Below are 23,570 nucleotides of genomic sequence, written 5' to 3' on the forward strand. Positions count from 1 at the left end.
TGAGAGTCAATTAAGATGAAGACAAGAGTTTTACTCTGGATTTTGTGAAGGGGGATCATTGAGAACCTTAAGAAAGGCTATATTGTGAGGTGGGAACAGAAATTGTAGATAACTTTAAAAATTTTTTTATTGTGAAAAATTTCAAACCTACAAAAGTAATACATGGAAACTAAAGCATGTGCTACAGAACAATGAATGGGTCAACCAAGAAATCCAAGAGGAAAGAGAAAGGAAAGTGAAAACACAATGGTCCAAAATCTGTGGGATGCGGTAAAAGCTATTCTAAGAGGGGAGTTTATAGCAATACAGTTAAGTTACCTCGAGAAACAGACAAAGAAAATCTCAAATAAACAACCTAAACTTACATCTAAAGGAGGTGGGAAAAAAATAAAAGGAGCTGGAAAAGGGACAAACAAAGCTCAAAGCATAAAGAAGGAAGGAAATAATAGAGATTAGAGCAGAAATAAATTGAGACTTAAAAACAGAACAAACAAACAAAAACAATAGAATAGGTCAAGGAAACCAGGAACAGATTCTTTGAAATAATTTTTTTAAAAGTAGACAGAATATACCTAGATATATTACCCCCAATATATACCTCAATATACCTAGAACCCAGATTAATTATTAATATTTAGCTACAGTTGCTTCATCTATCCCTTTGTTGCTATTTGTTCCTCTTGTTGTTTCTGGAGTATTTTCAAGCAAGCCCAGACTCATGTCTTTTACCTTCATTGTACTTCTTGGGGTTATCTGGAACCACAATGTCATCATCACACTGACAAAAGGAATATTCACCCCTTGGTATCATCCAATAGTAAAGCCATATGCAAATTTCCTGGGTTGTGTGGACCCTTTCTATACAAGTGTGAGTCACAGACCAGCAGCATGAACATCACCTGAGAGCTTGTCAGAAACGCAGAGAGTCTCATGCTCTAATCCAGACCAAGAAAATCAGAACTTGCATTTTCACAACATCCCTGGGTGATTTCTCTATAACGCATGTGTACAGGGAGAAAACACTGTTCCCATTCCTGTCCTTTTTGCAAACTTCCACTCCCACACATGTGCCCACATACACATGTGTGCAAGTAACTACTGTTTCTAGCTTTTTTTTTCCTCCTAAACTTCTCTTTTTGCCTATACCAACAAATACAAAATTATGCATATTTCCTACCTTTTCTCACAAGAATTCCCTTATTATTACTCATTATGAATCTTGTGTTTTTAACTTCCTAAATTCAGTTTTAAAGAACTAAATGCTCTTTTCATATTTAAAAATGATTTACTATAAACACGGTACATTTTCACTGTTCCACCAGTCAGTCATCCTTTGCTTCCCTGGGCACAGGACTGTGAGCATTGTTGGCTAGTTGCTGTGAGGCATGCACATTCTATCACCTAATTACCCACATCCCAGGACTATAAGATGAGTGGTTAAGCTGATGGCATCATCCATGACTTTCTCTTAATATGAAATCAGGAAAACCAATATAGGAACCAAACCCGTTCCCACTAGAAGCTTGCTCCATCTCAAGAGAATGATTACAATCCCATGACTATGCTCTGCAGTTCAGGTCTGCACAGAAGGAATGTTGAAGGTCTCTGGATTTTACTCTGTGTACGTGATCATCTACATCTTTCATTTTCCAGCATCTGTCCCTTCACCCATGCTGTTACCCCTGCTGGAATGACCTGCCCTTGAAAACCCTCATTTATTGAAATTCATCCCATATGTCAAAATTCAACTCTCATGCTACCTTTTTCAAGGAGCCTTTTCTGACCCCTACAAGAAGAGTTTCCTCTACTTTCTGAAATCTGAAATAGTTTTCTATGAGCGCCATCTCTCACACATTGCATGATTACCTATATACATAACTTTCTCTTAACTGCGAACCTCTTCGGGTCAGAGACTGTCTAAAAATCTTTACATCCACTTTTGTGCGTACTATTTTACAAAATACAGTGTAAGTTCTTGATAAATATTTGTTAAGTGGATGAGTGAAATTGTATAAGACCATTTTTCATATTGCCCTGTGCCAAGTTTCTGTAGTATTTACTCCTCGTTTGCTTTATCTGACCCCCACCCCCCAGATTTGCTCTAACCCTCTGGAATCAAACCACAACACTCAGTCATGAGAGCAGAGGAACCATTATTCATAAATCTTTTCAAAGCTAGATTGTTAACCAAACTAATATGTGTAGAAAACCTTTCCACCGATATGTTAAAATATCTTAAAGATTGTTATTTCATGTTACCCTTAATATCCTTAGGAGATAGGGACTTTTAAAATTATACACTACCCCCACCTAAAAGATATTTGAAATTGCAATGATGATTGATTCATAGAGAACCTAAATATGGTTGAAATAAGAAAAGTGTGAATATATAACTCCCAAATTTCTTCCAATCTAAGTCAGTAATCCTTTGATGTGCTTGAACCAGATTTATCATCATCTGACATTCTTAAAAGTCAGATATAACCTACAGTTGAGAAAATTGATAAAAATATATCAATTGGATTCAGCACCAGAATACTTTTGTGGATGGCATGAATAAATACATACAAGATAAAGGTTAAATTAACAAAAAGTGTCTCAACAACTTCATTGTCTATAGATCATAGATAATACATAGTATGCATCTTATACATTGCTATACTACCTTCAAAAATGGAAATGAAGATTATAAAGCACTGTATAATTTGAATAGCTCTACAGTTTTAGAATTTGCTAGGTATGTCAGAGCCACTCTGGACAGGTTTTTGCAATAAAATCTTATTATTTCAATTTTCTGTCTACAGAGGGAAAACAAATAAACAAACATTCATGGGTGCCATCACACACCTCAGCAGGAACAATGAACTTCCCAGCTATCTCCCTCTCCCCCTAAAAAGCAATTTAATGCACCACTGGAGGTTGCCTATTAATTGGACTAGAAATAAAGTAGCTTGTGAGTGTTGGCGGGGGAAAATGCAGTTCGTCTCTGTGTGAGTGTGTGCATGTGCGTATGTGTACATATATATAAGTATATATGTATATAATATTTCACCCACAAAGTAAACAAGCAACACGAGTACGTCATTTTCTAATTACAGGGCTGTTTCATAAACTATAAATGCTAACATGGGAGAGGTAAATCACAGCAATTTAATTAATAAAACAGTTTAGACACTTAAACCCATATGTGCACCCCTGGGGGCACCACATCAATAATAGAAGCTTGCAGGCATATTTTAGAAATTTTATGCAATCATTTGCAGATCTTGTAGTCAATAATTGTTACAAACTGCGTTAACTCTTCTCTTGCCATACCCGAGGAGTGAATTTTCATTTGTTAAATGTTCTTTTTTCTTTGGATGGTCTCTTGGAGTTGCTAAGAATGTAGGAGCTTGTGGTTTCTTTTCCTGAATTAGCAGGGCTGGGTAAGGTGAGACAACCCTTTTCTAACCAAAGAGCAAAATGTGGGAGGTCAGAATCCTAGGAGGGCAAGAACAGGATTCTCCCTCTTTCCTTCCACTGATGGAGAAATGTAGATGATAATAAATTTCAGAAAATGGGAATTCAACATTTGAATTTGTACTTTTTATATCTAGACATTTCTCTTTTAACCTTTTAAAATTATGTCTGTAGAATCCTCATATATTGCTGGTGGGAATGCAAAATGGTACAGTCACTTTGGAAAACAGCTTAGCACCTTCTTAAAAAGTTAAATATAAATTTGCCATATGACCAGCAATTTCCCTCCTAGGAACTTCCTGTTTCCTAGAAGAAATGGAAACATATGTCCACCAAAAAACTTGTACATGAATGTTCATGGTGACATTATTCATAATAGACAAAAAGTGGATACACCCCAAAGAGCCATCATTTAGATGAATGGATAAACAAAATGTGTGTATCCATATAATGGAATATGGTTCATCAATACAAAAAAAAAAAAATTGATACATGCTCCAGTATGATCAGAAACAAGGTAACTGTAAGAAGCCAGACACAAAAGACGACATATTGTATGGCTCCATTCACCCAGAAAATGCCAAGTATTAGAGAAAGAGAGAAGATTAGCGATATCTGGAAGGGGAATTGATGTAAAGTGCAAATGAACATAAAGAATCTTTTTAGGGTGATGCAAACGTTCTAAACGTGGGCTGTGGTGATGTTTGCACAACTCAGTGAACTTCCTGAGAATCATTTAGTTGTATACTTAAAATAGGTGACTTTTATAATAAGTAACTATTCTTCAATAAAATCATTTTTTAATGTGCCCATAGTTTCATTAATGTTCCTTATAATTCCTAAAATACAAAAAGGAATTCATATGGAACTTTACCTATATAAGATAATTAGTGAATTGTGGAGTGTTTTGTCACTGGATAACACTAAGCCCAAACAAATGTGGTTATTCTTGGTACAGTTGGTATGTACTCAGTTACCAAAAGATCATTCTTTGTACTTTTGCAGTGCTCATCAGAGAGATAATAATAGTTATTATTATTGAGAATTTACAAAGTGCCATGCACACTTAAAGGTGTAAACTTCTTTTTTTTTAAGTGAGCAATGAATTTCTTTTTTTCTTTTTTTTTTATTGTGTTATGTTAGTCACCATACAATATATCATTAGTTTTTGATGCAGTGTTCCAAGATTGACTGTTTACATATAACACCCAGTGCTCCTTGCCATGCGTGCCCTCCTTAATACCCACCACCAGGCTCACCCATCCCCTATTCCCCCTCCCCTCCAAAACCCTCAGTTTGTTTCTCGGGTCCACATTTGGGACTTTATCAAGTTAAAAATTTCTGCACAGCAAAGAAGACAGTCAACAAAACAAAAAGGCAACCTACAGAATGGGAGAAGATTTTGCAAATGACGCTACAAGACAAAGGGCTGATATCTAAGTTGTTAACTTCTTAATCAACATAATAATCCTTACACTATACTGAAATATACTGAAATATCCCCATCTATATGTGAGTCACTTGAGGCAAAGAAAAACTGGATCATTTTTCCCAGTTTTGCAATCAGCGACAGAATTGGGATTTGAACACAAACAGCTAGCTGGCTCCGGGCTGTACTCAGACCTGCCACCATCACTGAATCCTGCCATAGGGGCTGAGTTCTCTCTTCTGGAATCTGAGACCTGCCAACTGTTTATGAGCAGCTTCATAGGAAGCAAATGCAAACGGAGTGAGTCTTGTTCAAGAGACAGCTTGGAAGTACACAGGTAAATTGTCAATGTTGGCTACTCTGAGGAATTGCTCTGTGGGTGACTACACGTTTTCTTCATAAGCCTTTGCATTGTCCGACCTGTTATAATTAGCACATAGTATTTTTGTAATTAGAAACATAAACTAGAAACATATTTCCCCCAAGAAAAGAAGTTAGCGAATAACAAACTCATTGCATCAGTTTTTCTGCATATGACTGTTTCCGGATTTACCCAGTTTACTCTCTTCAGCAAGAAAAATTGAATAATTGTTTTAACCTTGTGACCTGTTATGATCAGAGGTCATCAACCCTAAAAGAAAGCAGGCTGTGAATAAAAGGACTGAATTTTAATAGGAACGGGAGATGCCATCTGTGGTAGGAGCCATGCATTCCCCTAGCATGTGGCTGCTTTCCAGGGCTGGGCAACACTCGTGAAGACCTACACGTATGGCTATTGGGGGATGACTTTAAATGGGGGAGGGTCTTCGAAAATTCTTGAAGACCTATGTGTTTGTATGTGTCTGGAAAGTCCCAGCTTACCAAGAGACTACAAGTGTATTTTGAATATTTATGTGTCACTTCAATGGAACATATTTTAATCCAAGAGCGATAACATCAAATGGCAGTTAGGTTGTCCACAGAGGCTGTCTAGACTGACACAAAGAAGGAACATATTGACCATAAAAAAAATGGTGGAGAAAGTGCTATTGAAATATCAGTTATGGAAAACTTAAAACAAAAACACGCAGAAATTTTTAAAAGAAATATTTTTAAAATTAGAGTAAAGGCTTACAATGCATGATCATGACCTGAACCTGTTTGTTATTAGGGGATCATCAGAATGTTCCCTCTGTGATCACAGTATCCTCACATTTTTATTTCCTCACATGTGCTGAATCTCTCTTTCCTTCTCAGTAAAATCCAGTTCTGAACTCCCCATCCAACCATTCAGCCATCTAGCCATCTGTTCATCCATCCATCCATCCATCCATCCATCCATCGTTTGTCCATCTGTCTGTCCATCCATCCATCCATCCATCCATCAGTTCATCCCTTCCTAACCTCACTTGACTCCTGTGATACTGTGGAACATATAGTGAATCATTTTAGGATGGCTTCACCACACCCCAAAGACCTCACCCCCTTGTCCTTGTCCTTCTTCTCTGTCCTATACAACTTAATAAATACAAGTTCCCACCTTGCCATTACCTGCTGGTGGAAAATGTAATACAACTGTCTTAACTGAATCCATTAAAACATGCTGAAGTCTAATGTCAGCTGAGCTTTCTCCAGAATCCTCCCATTTAAGTCCAGATGACCTACTAACTGTCCAAGAGAAGTGTAACACTTTTATACTCAACCCTGCCCACCTTTAAAAAATATCAGTCCTGAGCCCCATTCCAGACCAATTATTAAACCAGAATATCTTAAGGTTTGGACCAAAGCATCTGCATATGTAAAAGCCCCCCAGGGGATTTCCATGGGTAGCCAAGGTACAGAAGCCAGCATCCCATTTCCATCTTTCTCACTCTGAGCAGTGAGAGGAGCAACCTGGGTCATTTTATGCTGTTGAAAGCTGAAAGATATCTGGTATATGGTGCTTCTATTTCCCTCTTTACTGATACCTTTTTAGAGCAGGGGCAGCAAAATATTTTCTGCCAAAGGCCAGATAATACACATTTTAAGCTTTCAGGCTGAGAAGCAATGCCCTCGACTCTTCCAGCAGCTGTTATCACTGTTATATATTTTCTACTTAAAAATGTAAAAACCGGAGGAGTCAAGATGGCGGAGAAGTAGCAGGCTGAGACTACTTCGGGTAGCGAGAGATCAGCTAAATAGCTTATCTAAAGATTGCAAACACCTACAAATCCAACGGGAGATTGAAGAGAAGAAGAACAGCAATTCCAGAAACAGAAAATCAACCACTTTCTGCAAGGTAGGACTGGCGGAGAAGTGAATCCAAAGCGACGGGAAGATAGACCATGGGGGGAGGGGCCGGCTCCCGGCGAGCAGCGGAGCAACGGAGCAAAATCAGGACTTTTAAAAGTCTGTTCCGCTGAGGGACATCGCTCCAGAGGCTTAACTGGAAGCCCAGGCGGGGACAGCGCGGCCTCAGGTCCCGCAGGGTCGCAGAAGGATCGGGGGTGTCTGAGTGTCGCAGATCTTACCGGTATTAGAACGGGGAAGCCGGCTGCAGAGACAGAGCCGAGGAGTGACTCTCAGCTCGGGGTTGCCTTGAACCGGTCGCAGGCTCGGTCAGCTCGGAGCGTGGCCAGAGGCCAGGGTGGCGGGAGTCATTGGGCGCTGTTCTCTGAGGGTGCACTGAGGAGTGGGGCCCCGGGCTCTCGGCTCCTCCGGGCCGGAGACCGGGAGGCCGCCATCTTCATTCCCGTCCTCCGGAACTCTACGGAAAGCGCTCAGGGAACAAAAGCTCCCGAAAGCGAACCCGAGCGGATTACTCAGCGCGGCCCCGGGTAAGGGCGGTGCAAATCCACCTGGGGCAAAGACGCTTGAGAATCACTACAACGGGCCCCTCCCCCAGAAGATCAACGGGAAACCCAGCCAGGACCAAGTTCACCTACCAAGGAGAGCGGCGGAATTCCAGAGGAGAAGAAAGCAAAGCACGGAACTCATGGCTTTCTCCCCATGATTTTTTAGCCTTGCAGTTAATTTAATTTTTTTTTCTTTTTCAATTTTTTTTTTCTTTTTCTCTTCTTCTGCTGAATTTTTTTTAACTTTTACCATTTTCTTTTTTTAACGTTTTTAAAATAGTTTATCTAATATATATATTTTTTTCCTCTTTTTATATTTTTTCTTTATCGGCTTTCTTTTTTTTAACAGTTTCTTTTTTTTTTTCTTTCTTTCTGAACCCCTTTTTATCCCCTTTCTCCCCCCTCACAATTCGGGATCTCTTCTGATTTGGCTAAAGCATATTTTCCTGGGGTTGTTGCCACCCTTTTAGTATTTTACTTGCTCCTTCATAAACTCTTATCTGGACAAAATGACAAGGCAGAAAAATTCACCACAAAAAAAAGAACAAGAGGCAGTACCAAAGGCTAGGGACCTAATCAATACAGACATTGGTAATATGTCAGATATAGAGTTCAGAATGATGATTCTCAAGGTTCTAGCCGGGCTTGAAAAAGGCATGGAAGATATTAAAGCAACCCTCTCGGGAGATATAAAAGCCCTTTCTGGAGAAATAAAAGAACTAAAATCTAACCAAGTTGAAATCAAAAAAGCTATTAATGAGGTGCAATCAAAAATGGAGGCTCTCACTGCTAGGATAAATGAGGCAGAAGAAAGAATTAGCGATATAGAAGACCAAATGACAGAGAATAAAGAAGCTGAGCAAAAGAGGGACAAACAGCTACTGGACCACGAGGGGAGAATTCGAGAGATAAGTGACACCATAAGACGAAACAACATTAGAATAATTGGGATTCCAGAAGAAGAGGAAACAGAGAGGGGAGCAGAAGGTATATTGGAGAGAATTATTGGAGAGAATTTCCCCAATATGGCAAAGGGAACAAGCATCAAAATCCAGGAGGTTCAGAGAACCCCCCTCAAAATCAATAAGAATAGGTCCACACCCCGTCACCTAATAGTAAAATTGACAAGTCTTAGTGACAAAGAAAAGATTCTGAAAGCAGCCCGGGAAAAGAAGTCTGTAACGTACAATGGTAAAAATATTAGATTGGCAGGAGACATATCCACAGACACCTGGCAGGCCAGAAAGAGCTGGCATGATATATTCAGAGTACTAAATGAGAAAAACATGCAGCCAAGAATACTATATCCAGCTAGGCTATCATTGAAAATAGAAGGAGAGATTAAAAGCTTCCAGGACAAACAAAAACTGAAAGAATTTGCAAACACCAAACCAGCTCTACAGGAAATATTGAAAGGGGTCCTCTAAGCAAAGAGAGACCCTAAAAGTAGTAGATCAGAAAGAAACAGAGACAATATACAATAACAGTCACCTTACAGGCAATACAATGGCACTAAATTCATATCTCTCAATACTTACCCTGAATGTTAATGGGCTAAATGCCCCAATCAAAAGACACAGGGTATCAGAATGGATAAAAAAACAAAACCCATCTATATGTTGCCTACAAGAAACTCATCTTAAACCCGAAGACACCTCCAGGTTTAAAGTGAGGGGATGGAAAAAAATTTACCATGCTAATGGACATCAGAAGAAAGCAGGAGTGGCAATCCTTATATCAGATCAATTAGATTTTAAGCCAAAGACTATAATAAGAGATGAGGAAGGACACTATATCATACTCAAAGGATCTGTCCAACAAGAAGATCTAACAATTTTAAATATCTATGCCCCTAACGTGGGAGCAGCCAACTATATAAACCAATTAATAACAAAATCAAAGAAACACATCGACAAGAATACAATCATAGTAGGGGATTTTAACACTCCCCTCACTGAAATGGACAGATCATCCAAGCAAAAGATCAACAAGGAAATCAAGGCCTTAAATGACACACTGGACCAGATGGACATCACAGATATATTCAGAACATTTCATCCCAAAGCAACAGAATACACATTCTTCTCTAGTGCACATGGAACATTCTCCAGAATAGATCACATTCTTGGTCCTAAATCAAGTCTCAACCGGTATCAAAAGATTGGGATCATTCCCTGCATATTTTCAGACCACAATGCTCTAAAGCTAGAACTTAATCACAAGAGGAAATTTGGAAAGAACCCAAATACATGGAGACTAAACAGCATCCTTCTAAAGAATGAATGGGTCAACCAGGAAATTAAAGAAGAATTGAAAAAATTTATGGAAACAAATGATAATGAAAACACAACGGTTCAGAATCTGTGGGCTCAACAAAGGCAGTCCTGAGAGGAAAATATATAGCGGTACAAGCCTTTCTCAAGAAACAAAAAAGATCTCAGGTACACAACCTAACCCTACACCTAAAGGAGCTGGAGAAAGAACAAGAAAGAAACCCTAAACCCAGCAGGAGAAGAGAAATCATAAAGATCAGAGCAGAAATCAATGAAATAGAAACCAAAAAAACAATAGAACAAATCAACGAAACTAGGAGCTGGTTCTTTGAAAGAATTAATAAGATTGATAAATCCCTGGCCAGACTTATCAAAAAGAAAAGAGAGAGGACCCAAATAAATAAAATCATGAATGAAAGAGGAGAGATCACAATGAACACCAAAGAAATACAGACAATTATAAGAACATACTATGAGCAACTCTACGCCAACAAATTGGACAATCTGGAAGAAATGGATGCATTCCTAGAGACATATAAACTACCACAACTGAACCAGGAAGAAATAGAAAGCCTGAACAGACCCATAACCAGTAAGGAGATTGAAACAGTCATCAAAAATCTCCAAACAAACAAAAGCCCAGGGCCAGATGGCTTCCCGGGGGAATTCTACCAAACATTTAAAGAAGAACTAATTCCTATTCTCCTGAAACTGTTCCAAAAAATAGAAATAGAAGGAAAACTTCCAAACTCATTTTATGAGGCCAGCATCACCTTGATCCCAAAACCAGACACGGATCCCAACAAAAAAGAGAACTACAGACCAATATCCTTGATGAACACAGATGCAAAAATTCTCGCCAAAATACTAGCCAATAGGATTCAACAGTACATTAAAAGGATTATTCACCATGATCAAGTGGGATTTATTCCAGGGCTGCAAGGCTGGTTCAACATCTGCAAATCAATCAATGTGATACAACACATTAATAAAAGAAAGAACAAGAACCATATGATACTCTCCATAGATGCTGAAAAAGCATTTGACAAAGTACAGCATCCCTTCCTGATCAAAACTCTTCAAAGTGTAGGGATAGACAGCACATACCTCAACATTATCAAAGCCATCTATGAAAAACCCACCGCAAATATCATTCTCAATGGAGAAAAACTGAAAGCTTTTCCGCTAAGGTCAGGAACACGGCAGGGATGTCCGTTATCACCACTGCTATTCAACATAGTACTAGAAGTCCTAGCCTCAGCAATCAGACAACAAAAGGAAATTAAAGGCATCCAAATCGGCAAAGAAGAAGTCAAACTATCACTCTTTGCAGATGATATGATACTCTATGTGGAAAACCCAAAAGACTCCACTCCAAAACTGCTAGAACTTGTACAGGAATTCAGTAAAGTGTCAGGATATAAAATCAATGCACAGAAATCCGTTGCATTTCTCTACACCAACAACAAGACAGAAGAAAGAGAAATTAAGGAGTCCATCCCATTTACAATTGCACCCAAAACTATAAGATACCTAGGAATAAACCTAACCAAAGAGACTAAGAATCTATACTCAGAAAACTATAAAGTACTCATGAAAGAAATTGAGGAAGACACAAAGAAATGGAAAAATGTTCCATGCTCCTGGATTGGAAGAATAAATATTGTGAAAATGTCTATGCTACCTAAAGCAATCTACACATTTAATGCAATTCCTATCAAAGTACCATCCATTTTTTTCAAAGAAATGGAACAAATAATCCTAAAATTTATATGGAACCAGAAAAGACCTCGAATAGCCAAAGGAATATTGAAAAAGAAAGCCAAAGTTGGTGGCATCACAATTCCGGACTTCAAGCTCTATTACAAAGCTGTCATCATCAAGACAGCATGGTACTGGCACAAAAACAGACACATAGATCAATGGAACAGAATAGAGAGCCCAGAAATGGACCCTCAACTCTATGGTCAACTCATCTTCGACAAAGCAGGAAAGAATGTCCAATGGAACAAAGACAGCCTCTTCAATAAATGGTGTTGGGAAAATTGGACAGCCACATGCAGAAAAAATGAAATTGGATCATTTCCTTACACCACACACGAAAATAGACTCCAAATGGATGAAGGATCTCAATGTGAGAAAGGAATCCATCAAAATCCTCGAGGAGAACACAGGCAGCAACCTCTTCGACGTCAGCCGCAGCAACGTCTTCCTAGGAACATCACCAAAGGCAAGGGAAGCAAGGGCAAAAATGAAATATTGGGATTTTATCAAGATCAAAAGCTTTTGCACAGCAAAGGAAACAGTGAACAAAACCAAAAGACAACTGACAGAATGGGAGAAGATATTTGCAAATGACATATCAGATAAAGGGCTAGTGTCCAAAATCTATAAAGAACTTAGCAAACTCAACACCCAAAGAACAAATAATCCAATCAAGAAATGGGCAGAGGACATGAACAGACATTTCTGCAAAGAAGACATCCAGATGGCCAACAGACACATGAAAAAGTGCTCCACATCACTCGGCATCAGGGAAATACAAATCAAAACCACCATGAGATATCACCTCACACCAGTCAGAATGGCTAAAATTAACAAGTCAGGAAATGACAGATGCTGGCGAGGATGCGGAGAAAGGGGAACCCTCCTACACTGTTGGTGGGAATGCAAGCTGGTGCAACCACTCTGGAAAACAGCATGGAGGTTCCTCAAAATGTTGAAAATAGAACTACCCTATGACCCTGCAATTGCACTGCTGGGTATTTACCCTAAAGATACAAACGTAGTGATCCGAAGGGGCACATGCACCCGAATGTTTATAGCAGCAATGTCTACAATAGCCAAACTATGGAAAGAACCTAGATGTCCATCAACAGACGAATGGATAAAGAAGAAGTGGTATATATACACAATGGAATACTATGCAGCCATCAAAAGAAATGAAATCTTGCCATTTGCGACGACGTGGATGGAACTAGAGGGTATCATGCTTAGCGAAATCAGTCAATCGGAGAAAGACAACTATCATATGATCTCCCTGATATGAGGGAGAGGAGATGCAACATGGGGGGTTGAGGGGGTAGGAGAAGAGTAAATGAAACAAGATGGGATTGGGAGGGAGACAAACCATAAGTGACTCTTAATCTCACAAAACAAACTGAGGGTTGATGGGGGGAGGGGGTTGGGAGAGGGGGTGGGGTTATGGATATTGGGGAGGGTATGTGCTATGGTGAGTGTTGTGAAGTGTGTAAACCTGGCGATTCGCAGACTTGTACCCCTGGGGATAAAAATATATGTTTATAAAGCTGTAAAAAAAAAAAAAAAAAAAAAAAGAAAGAAAGGATGAATACCCAAGTTTTGTAGCAACATGGACGGGACTGGAAGAGATTATGCTGAGTGAAATAAGTCAAGCAGAGAGAGTCAATTATCATATGGTTTCACTTATTTGTGGAGCATAACAAATAGCATGGAGGACAAGGGGAGATGGAGAGGAGAAGGGAGTTGAGGGAAATTGGAAGGGGAGGTGAACCATGGGAGACTATGGACTCTGAAAAACGATCTGAGAATTTTGAAGGGGTGGGGGGTGGGAGGTTGGGGGCACCAGGTGGTGGGTATTGTAGAGGGCACAGATTGCATGGAGCACTGGGTGTGGTGCAAAAATAATGAATACTGTTATGCTGAAAAAATAAAAAAAAATTAAAAAAAAATGTAAAAACCACAATTAGCTTGTGCACCAGACAAAAATAAACAGCAACCAGAGTTGGCCAAGCTGTATTTTAGCATACTGATGATCTCCTAATTGACAAACCCACAGGTTCAGTTTGGTTAGGTTTTCATATTCTCTACACCTTGATCCTTTGGCAGCCCTTGACCGTCCTTTCCCTCATAAGCCTTGACTTCCATGTCATTAAACCAGGTTTGTTATTCCACCTGTGCCGTTCCTTCTCTGCCCCATGCACCAGTTCCTGTGTGCATGCGTGGGTGTGTGTCCATGTGTGTATGTGTGCATGTGTCCTAAGCTGCTGACCTGAGCAAATTCTACAACCACGGTGTCTGTTAAGTAAGTTAAGCTGGAGATGCACTTTTTTTTTAACCAAGTTGTAGCTCCCCCCTAGAGCCTGACAATGCTATTCCCATCTGCTCCTCAGATAGACTGCTCTCATCAAGCTGTGCTGCCCCAGCAAAGCAGGAAGAACAGTTCTGTCTCCCCCTGTAGTACGCACTGCAACCTAAGGCTGCCTGACCCAGGGTTTACTGCTCTGCCTAATTGAAACCCAAGGCCATAGCTATATAGTCATAATTGATGAGAACAGCAGTGGCATCTCGTTTCTGTAGTACCCCATGCTGCAAGAGTTTATATTCTTATCAAGGTCAGTTGAATGAGCAAAACTTACTTCCTAATGTGGAAAACTGACATAGACTTTGTACTGAGAATATCTGTCAGTTCCTCAATATATTCAAATCTATATTCAAATGCTATCTCTGTCTCAAACAGTTAGTGGCAGGGACAGCTGTGCAGAGAAAAGTACTCTTTCCAGCTGGGAACTGAGCCTAGGAAAGGACTCTCGCCTGGTTTTGAAACTACTAAGCATTCTAATGAAGTTGACTTGATTTACATTTTAACAATATCACACAAATGTACTACATGGCACTTTTCCAATAACCACTTCAACATCATTCATTCTGACATCTCCCATTGTTATGAAAAGCAGAATGAATAAAGCAGCATTCTGTGATAGGGTACATGGAGGGGAGCCGGGTTTCATTTGATTTTTAAATCAGATAGTCCAAGCACACCCTTTTCATAGGCAAGATCCTCATGACTGAAATTCCATGACTTACCTTCCCCATCCACATGAACCTGAGTCCTGAGCTCTTCCTGCCCACCTGCCATCCAGGACAGCTGTACAATAATTAACACTGGGTATCTGACCGGTCCGTTCTGAGCACGAAGCGTATCATACTTCCTCTCTACCTCAGCAGCAGTCAGTCTTGCTTAAATGTATGGCTTCAGGATAGCTACTTTCTTCTACTGACATAACCTGGTCAAGCCTTCTTACTTCTTTTCTTTGTCTTGATCAGAAAATGAAGAACCAATTCTACTTCCCTATTGGCAAAACCCAGAGCAGTTTACAGTAGCCCCTAGAGGGTTTGATCAGAAATTTTTACAAGGTTCAATGTCCCTAAGGAAGCAGCCTTCCTAACACAGATGGTATTGGTGTTAAACTGTACTGAGACAGAGATCCCCTATTTTCCTTTCTATTCTCTCTCTGGTCCTAGAGGAAGAAGGTGGAATTACTCAGTATGCCTCAGGAAATATTCATTTGGATGTTCCCAAGGTTTAATGTGTCAAAAGCCAAACCCAATATTCCCCTGCACACCCAGGACAAAAGAGTCTGTCTCCTCAGAGGCATGAGCACCCTCACAGACAGCTGAGGACTGACTCAACTCTTCCTTTGGCTCATCCTTTTCCTTCACAGAGCTGGAATTGTAATGTCTGTGCAGTGACTCCTTGTTGATTGCTGGACCATAACCTCAGGTTGGAGGCAACCAAGGACAGATAACCTGGTCAACCTTCATGCACTGCATCAACCCCCTCCACATTATCATCAGTTAGTGGTTATTCAACTTCTGCTTTTGGTATCTTCAACAATGAGAACGTCACTGCCATGTGAGACATCATTCATATTTTTGATAGCACAATCTTTCCTTCCCAACTTCTTATGGAACAAAAAACAAAGGAGAGGAAGATTGTTCTTCCAATTATACTTTTTATGAAAAACGATAACAGCAACAATAACAAAAAACCACAGTAGCAAAAAAAATGAATGCTGCAGTGTTTTGTAATTAAATGAACATTGGCGTGAACTCAATGAGGAACCTAGTCAGATGCAACATAGGTGTCTGACTTTTAGCAAGTTTATTTTTTATATTAAAAAAACACAAAAATTATGTTGCCTATTTATCTCATTTATTCATCCATTCTTTCCACAAATATTTAATGAACACATAATATGTGCCAGGCACACTCTTTAACACTAAAGACATAGAGTAAACAAAATAGATAAAATCCCTGCAGTCCTGAAGCTAGCATTCTATTTGGGGGATTCAGGGGAATAAAAGAGTAAATTACATATATAGTAGGTGATATGAGCTACAGAAGCAGGGAAGGCACATAGGAAAAAGGAAATTAGTGTTTAAGCAAATATTTGAAGAAGAACAAGGGGTACGCAATAAAGATATCTGGAGGAAGAGTGCTTAATGCAAGGGGAAGAGCAAGTGCAAAGGCCCTGGGTTTGGAAGGTATCTGTCATGACTGAGGAATGATAAGGAAGCCAATGTGGCAGAAGCAAAGAGAATGAGGATGAAAGCAGAAGGAGATGACATAAGGGGGAATTTCAGCTTTAAAGGTAAGTGGTTTAGGCAGAGATGTGACATGATATGACTTATGTCTTAATAGGATCATTCTGATGTATTAAGAAAGGATGGTCAATTATCATATGGTTTCACTTATTTGTGGAGCATAACAAATAACACGGAGGACATGGGGAGATGGAGAGGAGAAGGGAGTTGAGGGAAATGGAGGGGGAGATGAACCATGAGAGACTATGGACTCTGAAAACAACCTGAGGGTTTTGAAGGGGTGGGGGGTGGGAGGTTGGGAGAGCCAGGTGGTGGGTATTAGAGAGGGCACGGATTGCATGGAGCATCGGGTGTGGTGCAAAAACAATGAATTCTGTTACGCTGAAAAGAAATAATAATTTTTAAAAAAACCTTAAAAAAAAAAGAAAGGATGGTAAGAGTCAGGATAGAAATAGGGAAATCAGTTAAGATGATTTTGCAAAAACCCAGGTAAGATATAGTGGTGGCATATACTGGGGTAGTAACAATGAAGGTAGTTGTACTCTGGATAGGTCTTTTTATAAGTAGAGCCAATTGATTTTGCCAGTAGACTGGATGTGGGGTATATTAATTACCTATTGCTTCACAACAAGCCAAAACTAAGTGGATTAAAACAACAAACATCTCACAGATTTTGTGAGTCAGTAATTTTACACAGTTCAGTTGTGTAATTGGGGCTCAGAGTCTCTCATCAGTTTGCAGTGAGGATGTTGTTCGGGGTAGCATCTTTGAAGGTCTGACTGGGGCTAAATGATCTGTGGCTGAGAAGACTCATTCACATCAAGCTGTTGGTAGGAGGCTTCCATTCTTTGCCACATGGGTCTCTCCTAGGCTAGTTGAGTGCTTTTATGACCTGACCACTAACTTACCCATTGTTTGAATTGAATGCTTGTGTCCACCTCGCAAAATTCATATGTTGTAGGCCCAACCCATGTGAGAACAGAAAAGTCAACTCTCTACAAGCCAGGAAGAGAGCTTTCACAGGCACCAACCCTGCAGGACTTTAATCTGGGGCTTCCAGCCTCCGGAACTGTGAGAAACAAAATTTCGATTATTTAAGCCACCCTCACATGGTATTTTGTTATGGCAGTCCAAGTAGACAAATACACACAGTGAGAAGAGAGAGATAAAAAAGAGGAAGCCAACCGTGTCTCTTATGACCTAATCTTCAAAGTTTCACACCTTCACTTACATTTTATTTTATTTTTTATGGTCATGACAGTGAGTCCAACTCACACTCAAAGGGAAGAAATTTGGCTCCACCATTTGAAGGGAGGAGTATCAGATTGCATAGGCATATTTTAAAACTACCAGGTAGGGTACAAAAGAAATAGAGGCAACAAGCATTGTGCCAAGATTACTGTAATCTGGAACAGTAGAATTAGCATATATGGAAATGTGGGCAAAAAATGAGTGATTGGGAGGTCAGGAGTTTAGTTTTCAATGTAATAAATTTGAGTTGCCTAAACACACCCAAATGGAACGGTCAAGTAGATTGCTGAATATGTGAATCAGGAGTGAGATGCATAGTCTGTGCTAGAAATATAAATTTCAGAGTCTTCAACATATAGATGGCATTTGAGGTCATGAAACTTAGTGAAAAGAAGAGACCTAAAGACTCTGGAATATTCCTACATTGAGGGAAAGAGGCATGGGTAGAAATGAGAATGAGTTGTCCGTGGGTTAAGAAGAACACCCAGGGGAGTGAAGTTTGGGAAGCTGAGTGGAGAAAGTGTTTCAAAGGATAGAGAGTGATCTGTTTTATCAAATGCTGCAGATGGCGTACTGAAGACTGAACGCTGACCACTGGGTTTAGTAATGTGGAGGTCACTGGCAACCTTGATAAGAACGGGTTTAGGAAGGCATTAAGAGGATGACCTGATTGTAATACACTTAAGAGATAATGGGAAGAAAGGAATTATTGACATGATTTAAGCCATCTGGTATATGTTTTTTCTTCATTCTACTGAGATTTTTTTATGGAGTCACTGATGATCTCCTAATGGACAAACCCAGGGGCTTTTTTGGAGTGTGTTACACACCTTGATCTTTTCGCAGCCCTGGACATCATCGATCCCCCTTTTCCTTTTAATCCCTCTGAGGTTGTTTAAACTACCTTGGTTATCCCGCCTCTATCCTATTCCTTCTATATCCCATTCACCAATGGTGGTGTGTGTGTTTGTGTGTCATGGTGTGTGTTCTGTGTTTGTGTCCATGTGCCTGTGTATGTATCTAGTCACTTTTGCTGCCTAAGCTGCTTCTGTGATTTTGCTGTCAGTCAAGCCTGAGATCAACTCACTTTGATCATCCAGTCACAGCTCACCACTGGAGCCTGACTGCTCCTCTTTCGCAGGGTTATAATGGGAAGCAGAGAAGTGGGCGCATACCGGGCAGGAACAGTGGAGTCAAGGCAAAGTTCCTTCCAGGTGGGAGAAATACTGCATGCTTGAGAGGATTAATGCAGTGGAGAAAACGATGATTTAGGGGAGAAGGAAGGAAAACTGAGATTAGTTTCCACCTGGTGAGCAGGTGCCCTGTGTTAGATACTATGTGAAATGCTTCGGTTATATTGGCCCATTTTATTCTACCTAAAGTCCTATAAAGTAAAGCATTGTTATACTCACGGTACAGATAATGATTCTAAGGCTAGACAGACTAGGTAAGTGCCCAAGGTCACCCAGATAACAGACAGTAGGGCTGATACTTATTTCTGCCTCACTCCATACTCTCCACAGTCCCTAGCACGTAGTAGAATACGATGAGCACCCATTTTTGCTTCTTTTGCTTTCCTTCCTAGGTAGCTATTAGAGTGCAGTGCATAGAGTAAAAAAAGATGCGCAATAAATTGGAATTTTCTTAAATGAGAAGGAAAGTTTATGAAAAAAAAAAGATTATAAATATTGCACTGTTTTTGATGAAGTCCTTAAAGGGTACCCTGCTATTCAAAAGTTCCTCCCAAATTGTATCTTCCTTTTATGAAATTAAAATAATTGAGGCTATTATCATTTAATTTTGCTAATTTAAATTAGAGTCTTTAATGTATAACTTCATACTCAATAGCCACGCAATTCAATCTGGAGAGTAAAATTTCTAACATTTGTACAGGAAAAGATTATTTGCCTAGAATCATTGGACATTAGGGAATCTGGTTGGCTGAATAATATGAATGAAATTTTCTAGCATTTGAAGATTATCCATTTTCAAAGAAAATAAATTCAAAAACCGTCCTGAGCACCAAAACTCACCCTAAGACCCTGATTTGCTGCCTACCAATGAAGCTTTTTCAGTGCCTCAGGGCTGTGGTTATGAAAATAAATTATCATCATGTACTGTGAAAAAAAAAGCCCTACTATTTCATCTTCCTGGTCCTCTGCATTTTAAATCAATAGAATTCTAAATCAATGTCAGAAGAAAGTTTTGTTAATTAACCAGGACGGGACAGGAGGGCACTGGGTGGCTCAGGTGGTTAAGCATCTATCTTTGGGTCAGGTCATGATCTCAAGGTCCTGGATCTAGTCCCACCTCAGGCTCCCTGCTCTGCGTGGAGTCTGCTTCTCCTTCTGCCCCTCCCTCCACTCATTCTCTCCCACTCCTTTCAAAAAAATTAAATTAAATTAAAAACAGGGACAGGAAACCAAAGCAGGGGGTGGGGGTGCAAAAGAGCTGCAGTCTTTTCCAGGAACAGTGCATCTGCCTAGGACACAGCCTTAGCCATCGTAACCAGCAGAGCTCCTCAGAGTCCTGGAGGCTGGAAGTGGAGCATCACGGTGCCAGCCTGGTCAGGTTCCAGTGAGAGCCCTCTTCTGGGGTGTGGACCATGAACTTCTCACCACATCCTCAAATGGTGGAAAGGGACAGAAGACCTTTCTCTGAGAAGGTCACTAATCCCATTCACAAAGGCTCTGTGCTCATGACCTAATCACCTCCCATTGACCCCATTTCCTCTTACCAACACCTTGGTGGGTTTTGGGTTTCAACATATGACTCTCGGAGATTGATAGCATGCTATCTAGAGTAGCATGTTCTCTGTAGTTCCTTTAACCTTACAAAAATAACAGTCACTTCTATGACACCTCATGGAGCCCAGTGCATTGGCATAAATTCCGTGTCTACAAAAGCATTTTCACCATAATGTGGTCACTAAGTACCATCGTTAGAATAGTCCTGATACATTCAGCAATAATTATCATTCTATTGAAACTTTTCCTGATGAGTCTCAGCCAAAGGTAGCTATACCGGGAAAATCTGAACCAAATTAGTTGAAATGCTTTTGAGTTACATATAAATGCAAGAGAGAAAAAAAAAAAACAACCTATAGTTTCCTTTATTTAAAAAAAAAATAGTGTCCAGAATTATTTGTTTCTTATCATCTATGGTATTATAAGGTAGCAGCACACTTGACTGCATTTAATTTTTTTTTACTTAGCTTTCAAATAAAACATATTTAAAATATATGCTAAGCTGTTCAATAAAGCTAATTTTTAATGATATTCAAGAGATTTTCCTTCAGTTCCCCAGTTGATGTCAATGCTCCTCAATGAGGAAGGAAAAATCAATTCAATTATCAAAGCACAGTTAATTGCTTTCAAGATTAGGGTGATTTAAAGAGCAGCAAAGTATTTTATCTGTACTCAGCAGTTTTGGCTAAGGATATTCTCCTAAGCACACTAGGAAGAGAAGTTTAAAATTCTGTCCGGTCCCTTATTCCATTCTTCCCAGCTTTCTTTCACTGTGCCATCCATTGAACAAACACCAGGAACTCTTGCACCAAGGAACCACAACTCAGGGGTATTGTTTTAACTGGTATTATCTGTTTCTTCCCTCACAAGACTGATAGTTCTATGCCATTCTGCTTGGCACTCCAACTATTTGAATAAGCAAAACAGTTCTTGAACACACATAGAATAGAGAAAAAGAAAGTCTTTTACACTAAGTATTGTCCCCACCTCATAAATTCGCTGATGGCTAAAATTATTTTACCAGTGTCATTTGAATTTAGTTCAATTTTTGCAGCTTGGATCATGTTGAAAGAGCCTTCTAGAAGTTATAAATGTGAAGATGAGTGAGATACGGCTCCTGCTCTTAGGGAGCTTATAATCTAGAGGGGAGGATAGAAAAAAATACAAATCATTTTCTTTCCAGAGGTAAAATGCAGTCAGGCCTCAGGGAAGGCTCCCCCAGGGAGATTCCCTGAAGAGCTGCTGCCTGTCAGCTCAGAAATAACCAAAGGAGAGGAACCCATAGATAACCAGCACTAATTAGCTGTTTTTTTTCTAAAAATCTTTCATATGTATGCATATACATTTATGCATATGTGTCTATAAATTAATGATATAGAATATATGTATTCTTAACAGGTGATATTTGGAGGAGAGAGAGCTTTCACAAGCCTAATGAAAGGTAGAAGTGAACCTTGGGTGGGACCCACTATGGAAAAGGAAGGGGAAGGATACCAGAAAGGGGGACAAGCAAGGAACATCTGAATTTCACATGTGTAGAAAGGGTCAAAAAGAAGAAAATTCATATTGGGACACATGATATTTAATTGGGACTTATTGGGTTCTTCACTGTGTGATGTGAATCTATTCCTCTCTCTCTGTTAAATTTCTTGAGTAGATTCTGCATTGCTCATTCACTCATGCTTTCACACCAGTAAAGGTGGAAAGAACCAAGATGCCCTCCAACGGACAAATGGATAAAGAAGATATGACCCATATGTACAATGGAGTATTATACCTCCATCAGAAAGGATGAATACCCAAACTTTTGTATCAACATGGATGGACTGGAGGAGATTATGTTGTGTGAAAGAAGTCAAACAGAGAGAGTCAAGTATCATATGGTTTCACTTACTTGTGGAGCATAAGGAATAACACAGAGGACATTGGGAGATGGAGAGGAGAAGTGAGTTGGGAGAAGTTGGAGGAGGAGAAAAACCATAGGAGACTGTGGACTCTGAGAAAGAAACTGAGGGCTTTGGAGGAGAGGGGTGTGGAGGATTGGGTGAGACTGGTGATGGGTATTATGGAGGGAACGTAATGCATGGAGCACTGGGTGTGGTGCATAAACAATGAATTCTGGAAGACTGAAAAGAAATAAAATATTTTTTAAAAGTTTTGGGGGACATCTTTAAAAAAGGACAAGATACTATTAGATGTCTGGGAAACATGAAAAGAAATACATGTTTATTTATCTCATTTGAGGAAAAATACACTATGATTAGGGAAGGCATGTGTCTTTTTCATTTATGGAATGAATACATCATATTTTTATAAAACTCATAGTTGGATCCATTTATTTCTAGTTATCTATCCAACATGTGAGATGAGAAATTAAGAATTTTGTTAGTTTCCCTTATCTTACCATCTCATGAACTTCCAGTTTCTGATGATATAATCTGTAATTTTAGACCTAAATTTTTTTTTTAGATAGACCTAAATACTTTATTTTTTTTTAATTTTATAAACATATATTTTTATCCCCAGGGGTACAGGTCTGCGAATCGCCAGGTCTACACACTTCACAGCACTCACCATAGCACATACCCTCCCCAATATCCATAACCCCACCCCCCCTCTCCCAACCCCCTCCCCCCATCAAACCTCAGTTTGTTTTGTGAGATTAAGAGTCACTTATGGCTTGTCTCCCTCCCAATCCCATCTTGTTTCAAATTTTTTTAATAGAGCATTTTATATATCTTGTATTTCAAGGACTATTTTTATCTTTAAATTTTGTAAAAATATAAATATTAAAATACTATATTTAACTGTGTTTTTCTAGTTTTACTATTTATTTTCATTTATAAAATAGAAATATGTATATATATGTATATGTGGATATATATTAATAGCTTCTTATCTATAATTCTTTATTTTGACAATGTCTCTATTAACTAGATGATATAATGTATCTTTGAGTAAGCCTCTTACAGATCTAGTAAGTGAACAATAACAACCCATATTTACTTAACACTTCTCATGTGCCAGATTCTGTTCTTCCTCTGTATTAAATCCATTAGTCTATACAACAACCCTATGAGTAAGTTATTAATATTACCCACCTCATTTGGGTAAGAAAGCTATGACACAGAGAAGTTAAATAATTCACCTAAAATCCCAAATCTAGCAAATGACAAAGCTGGGATCTGAACCCAGCCACTATGATACCAAAGTCCACATGCTTACTCATTTA

The sequence above is a fragment of the Lutra lutra genome, chromosome 6 (genome assembly GCF_902655055.1).
Source record: "Lutra lutra chromosome 6, mLutLut1.2, whole genome shotgun sequence".
NCBI lineage: Eukaryota > Metazoa > Chordata > Mammalia > Carnivora > Mustelidae > Lutra > Lutra lutra.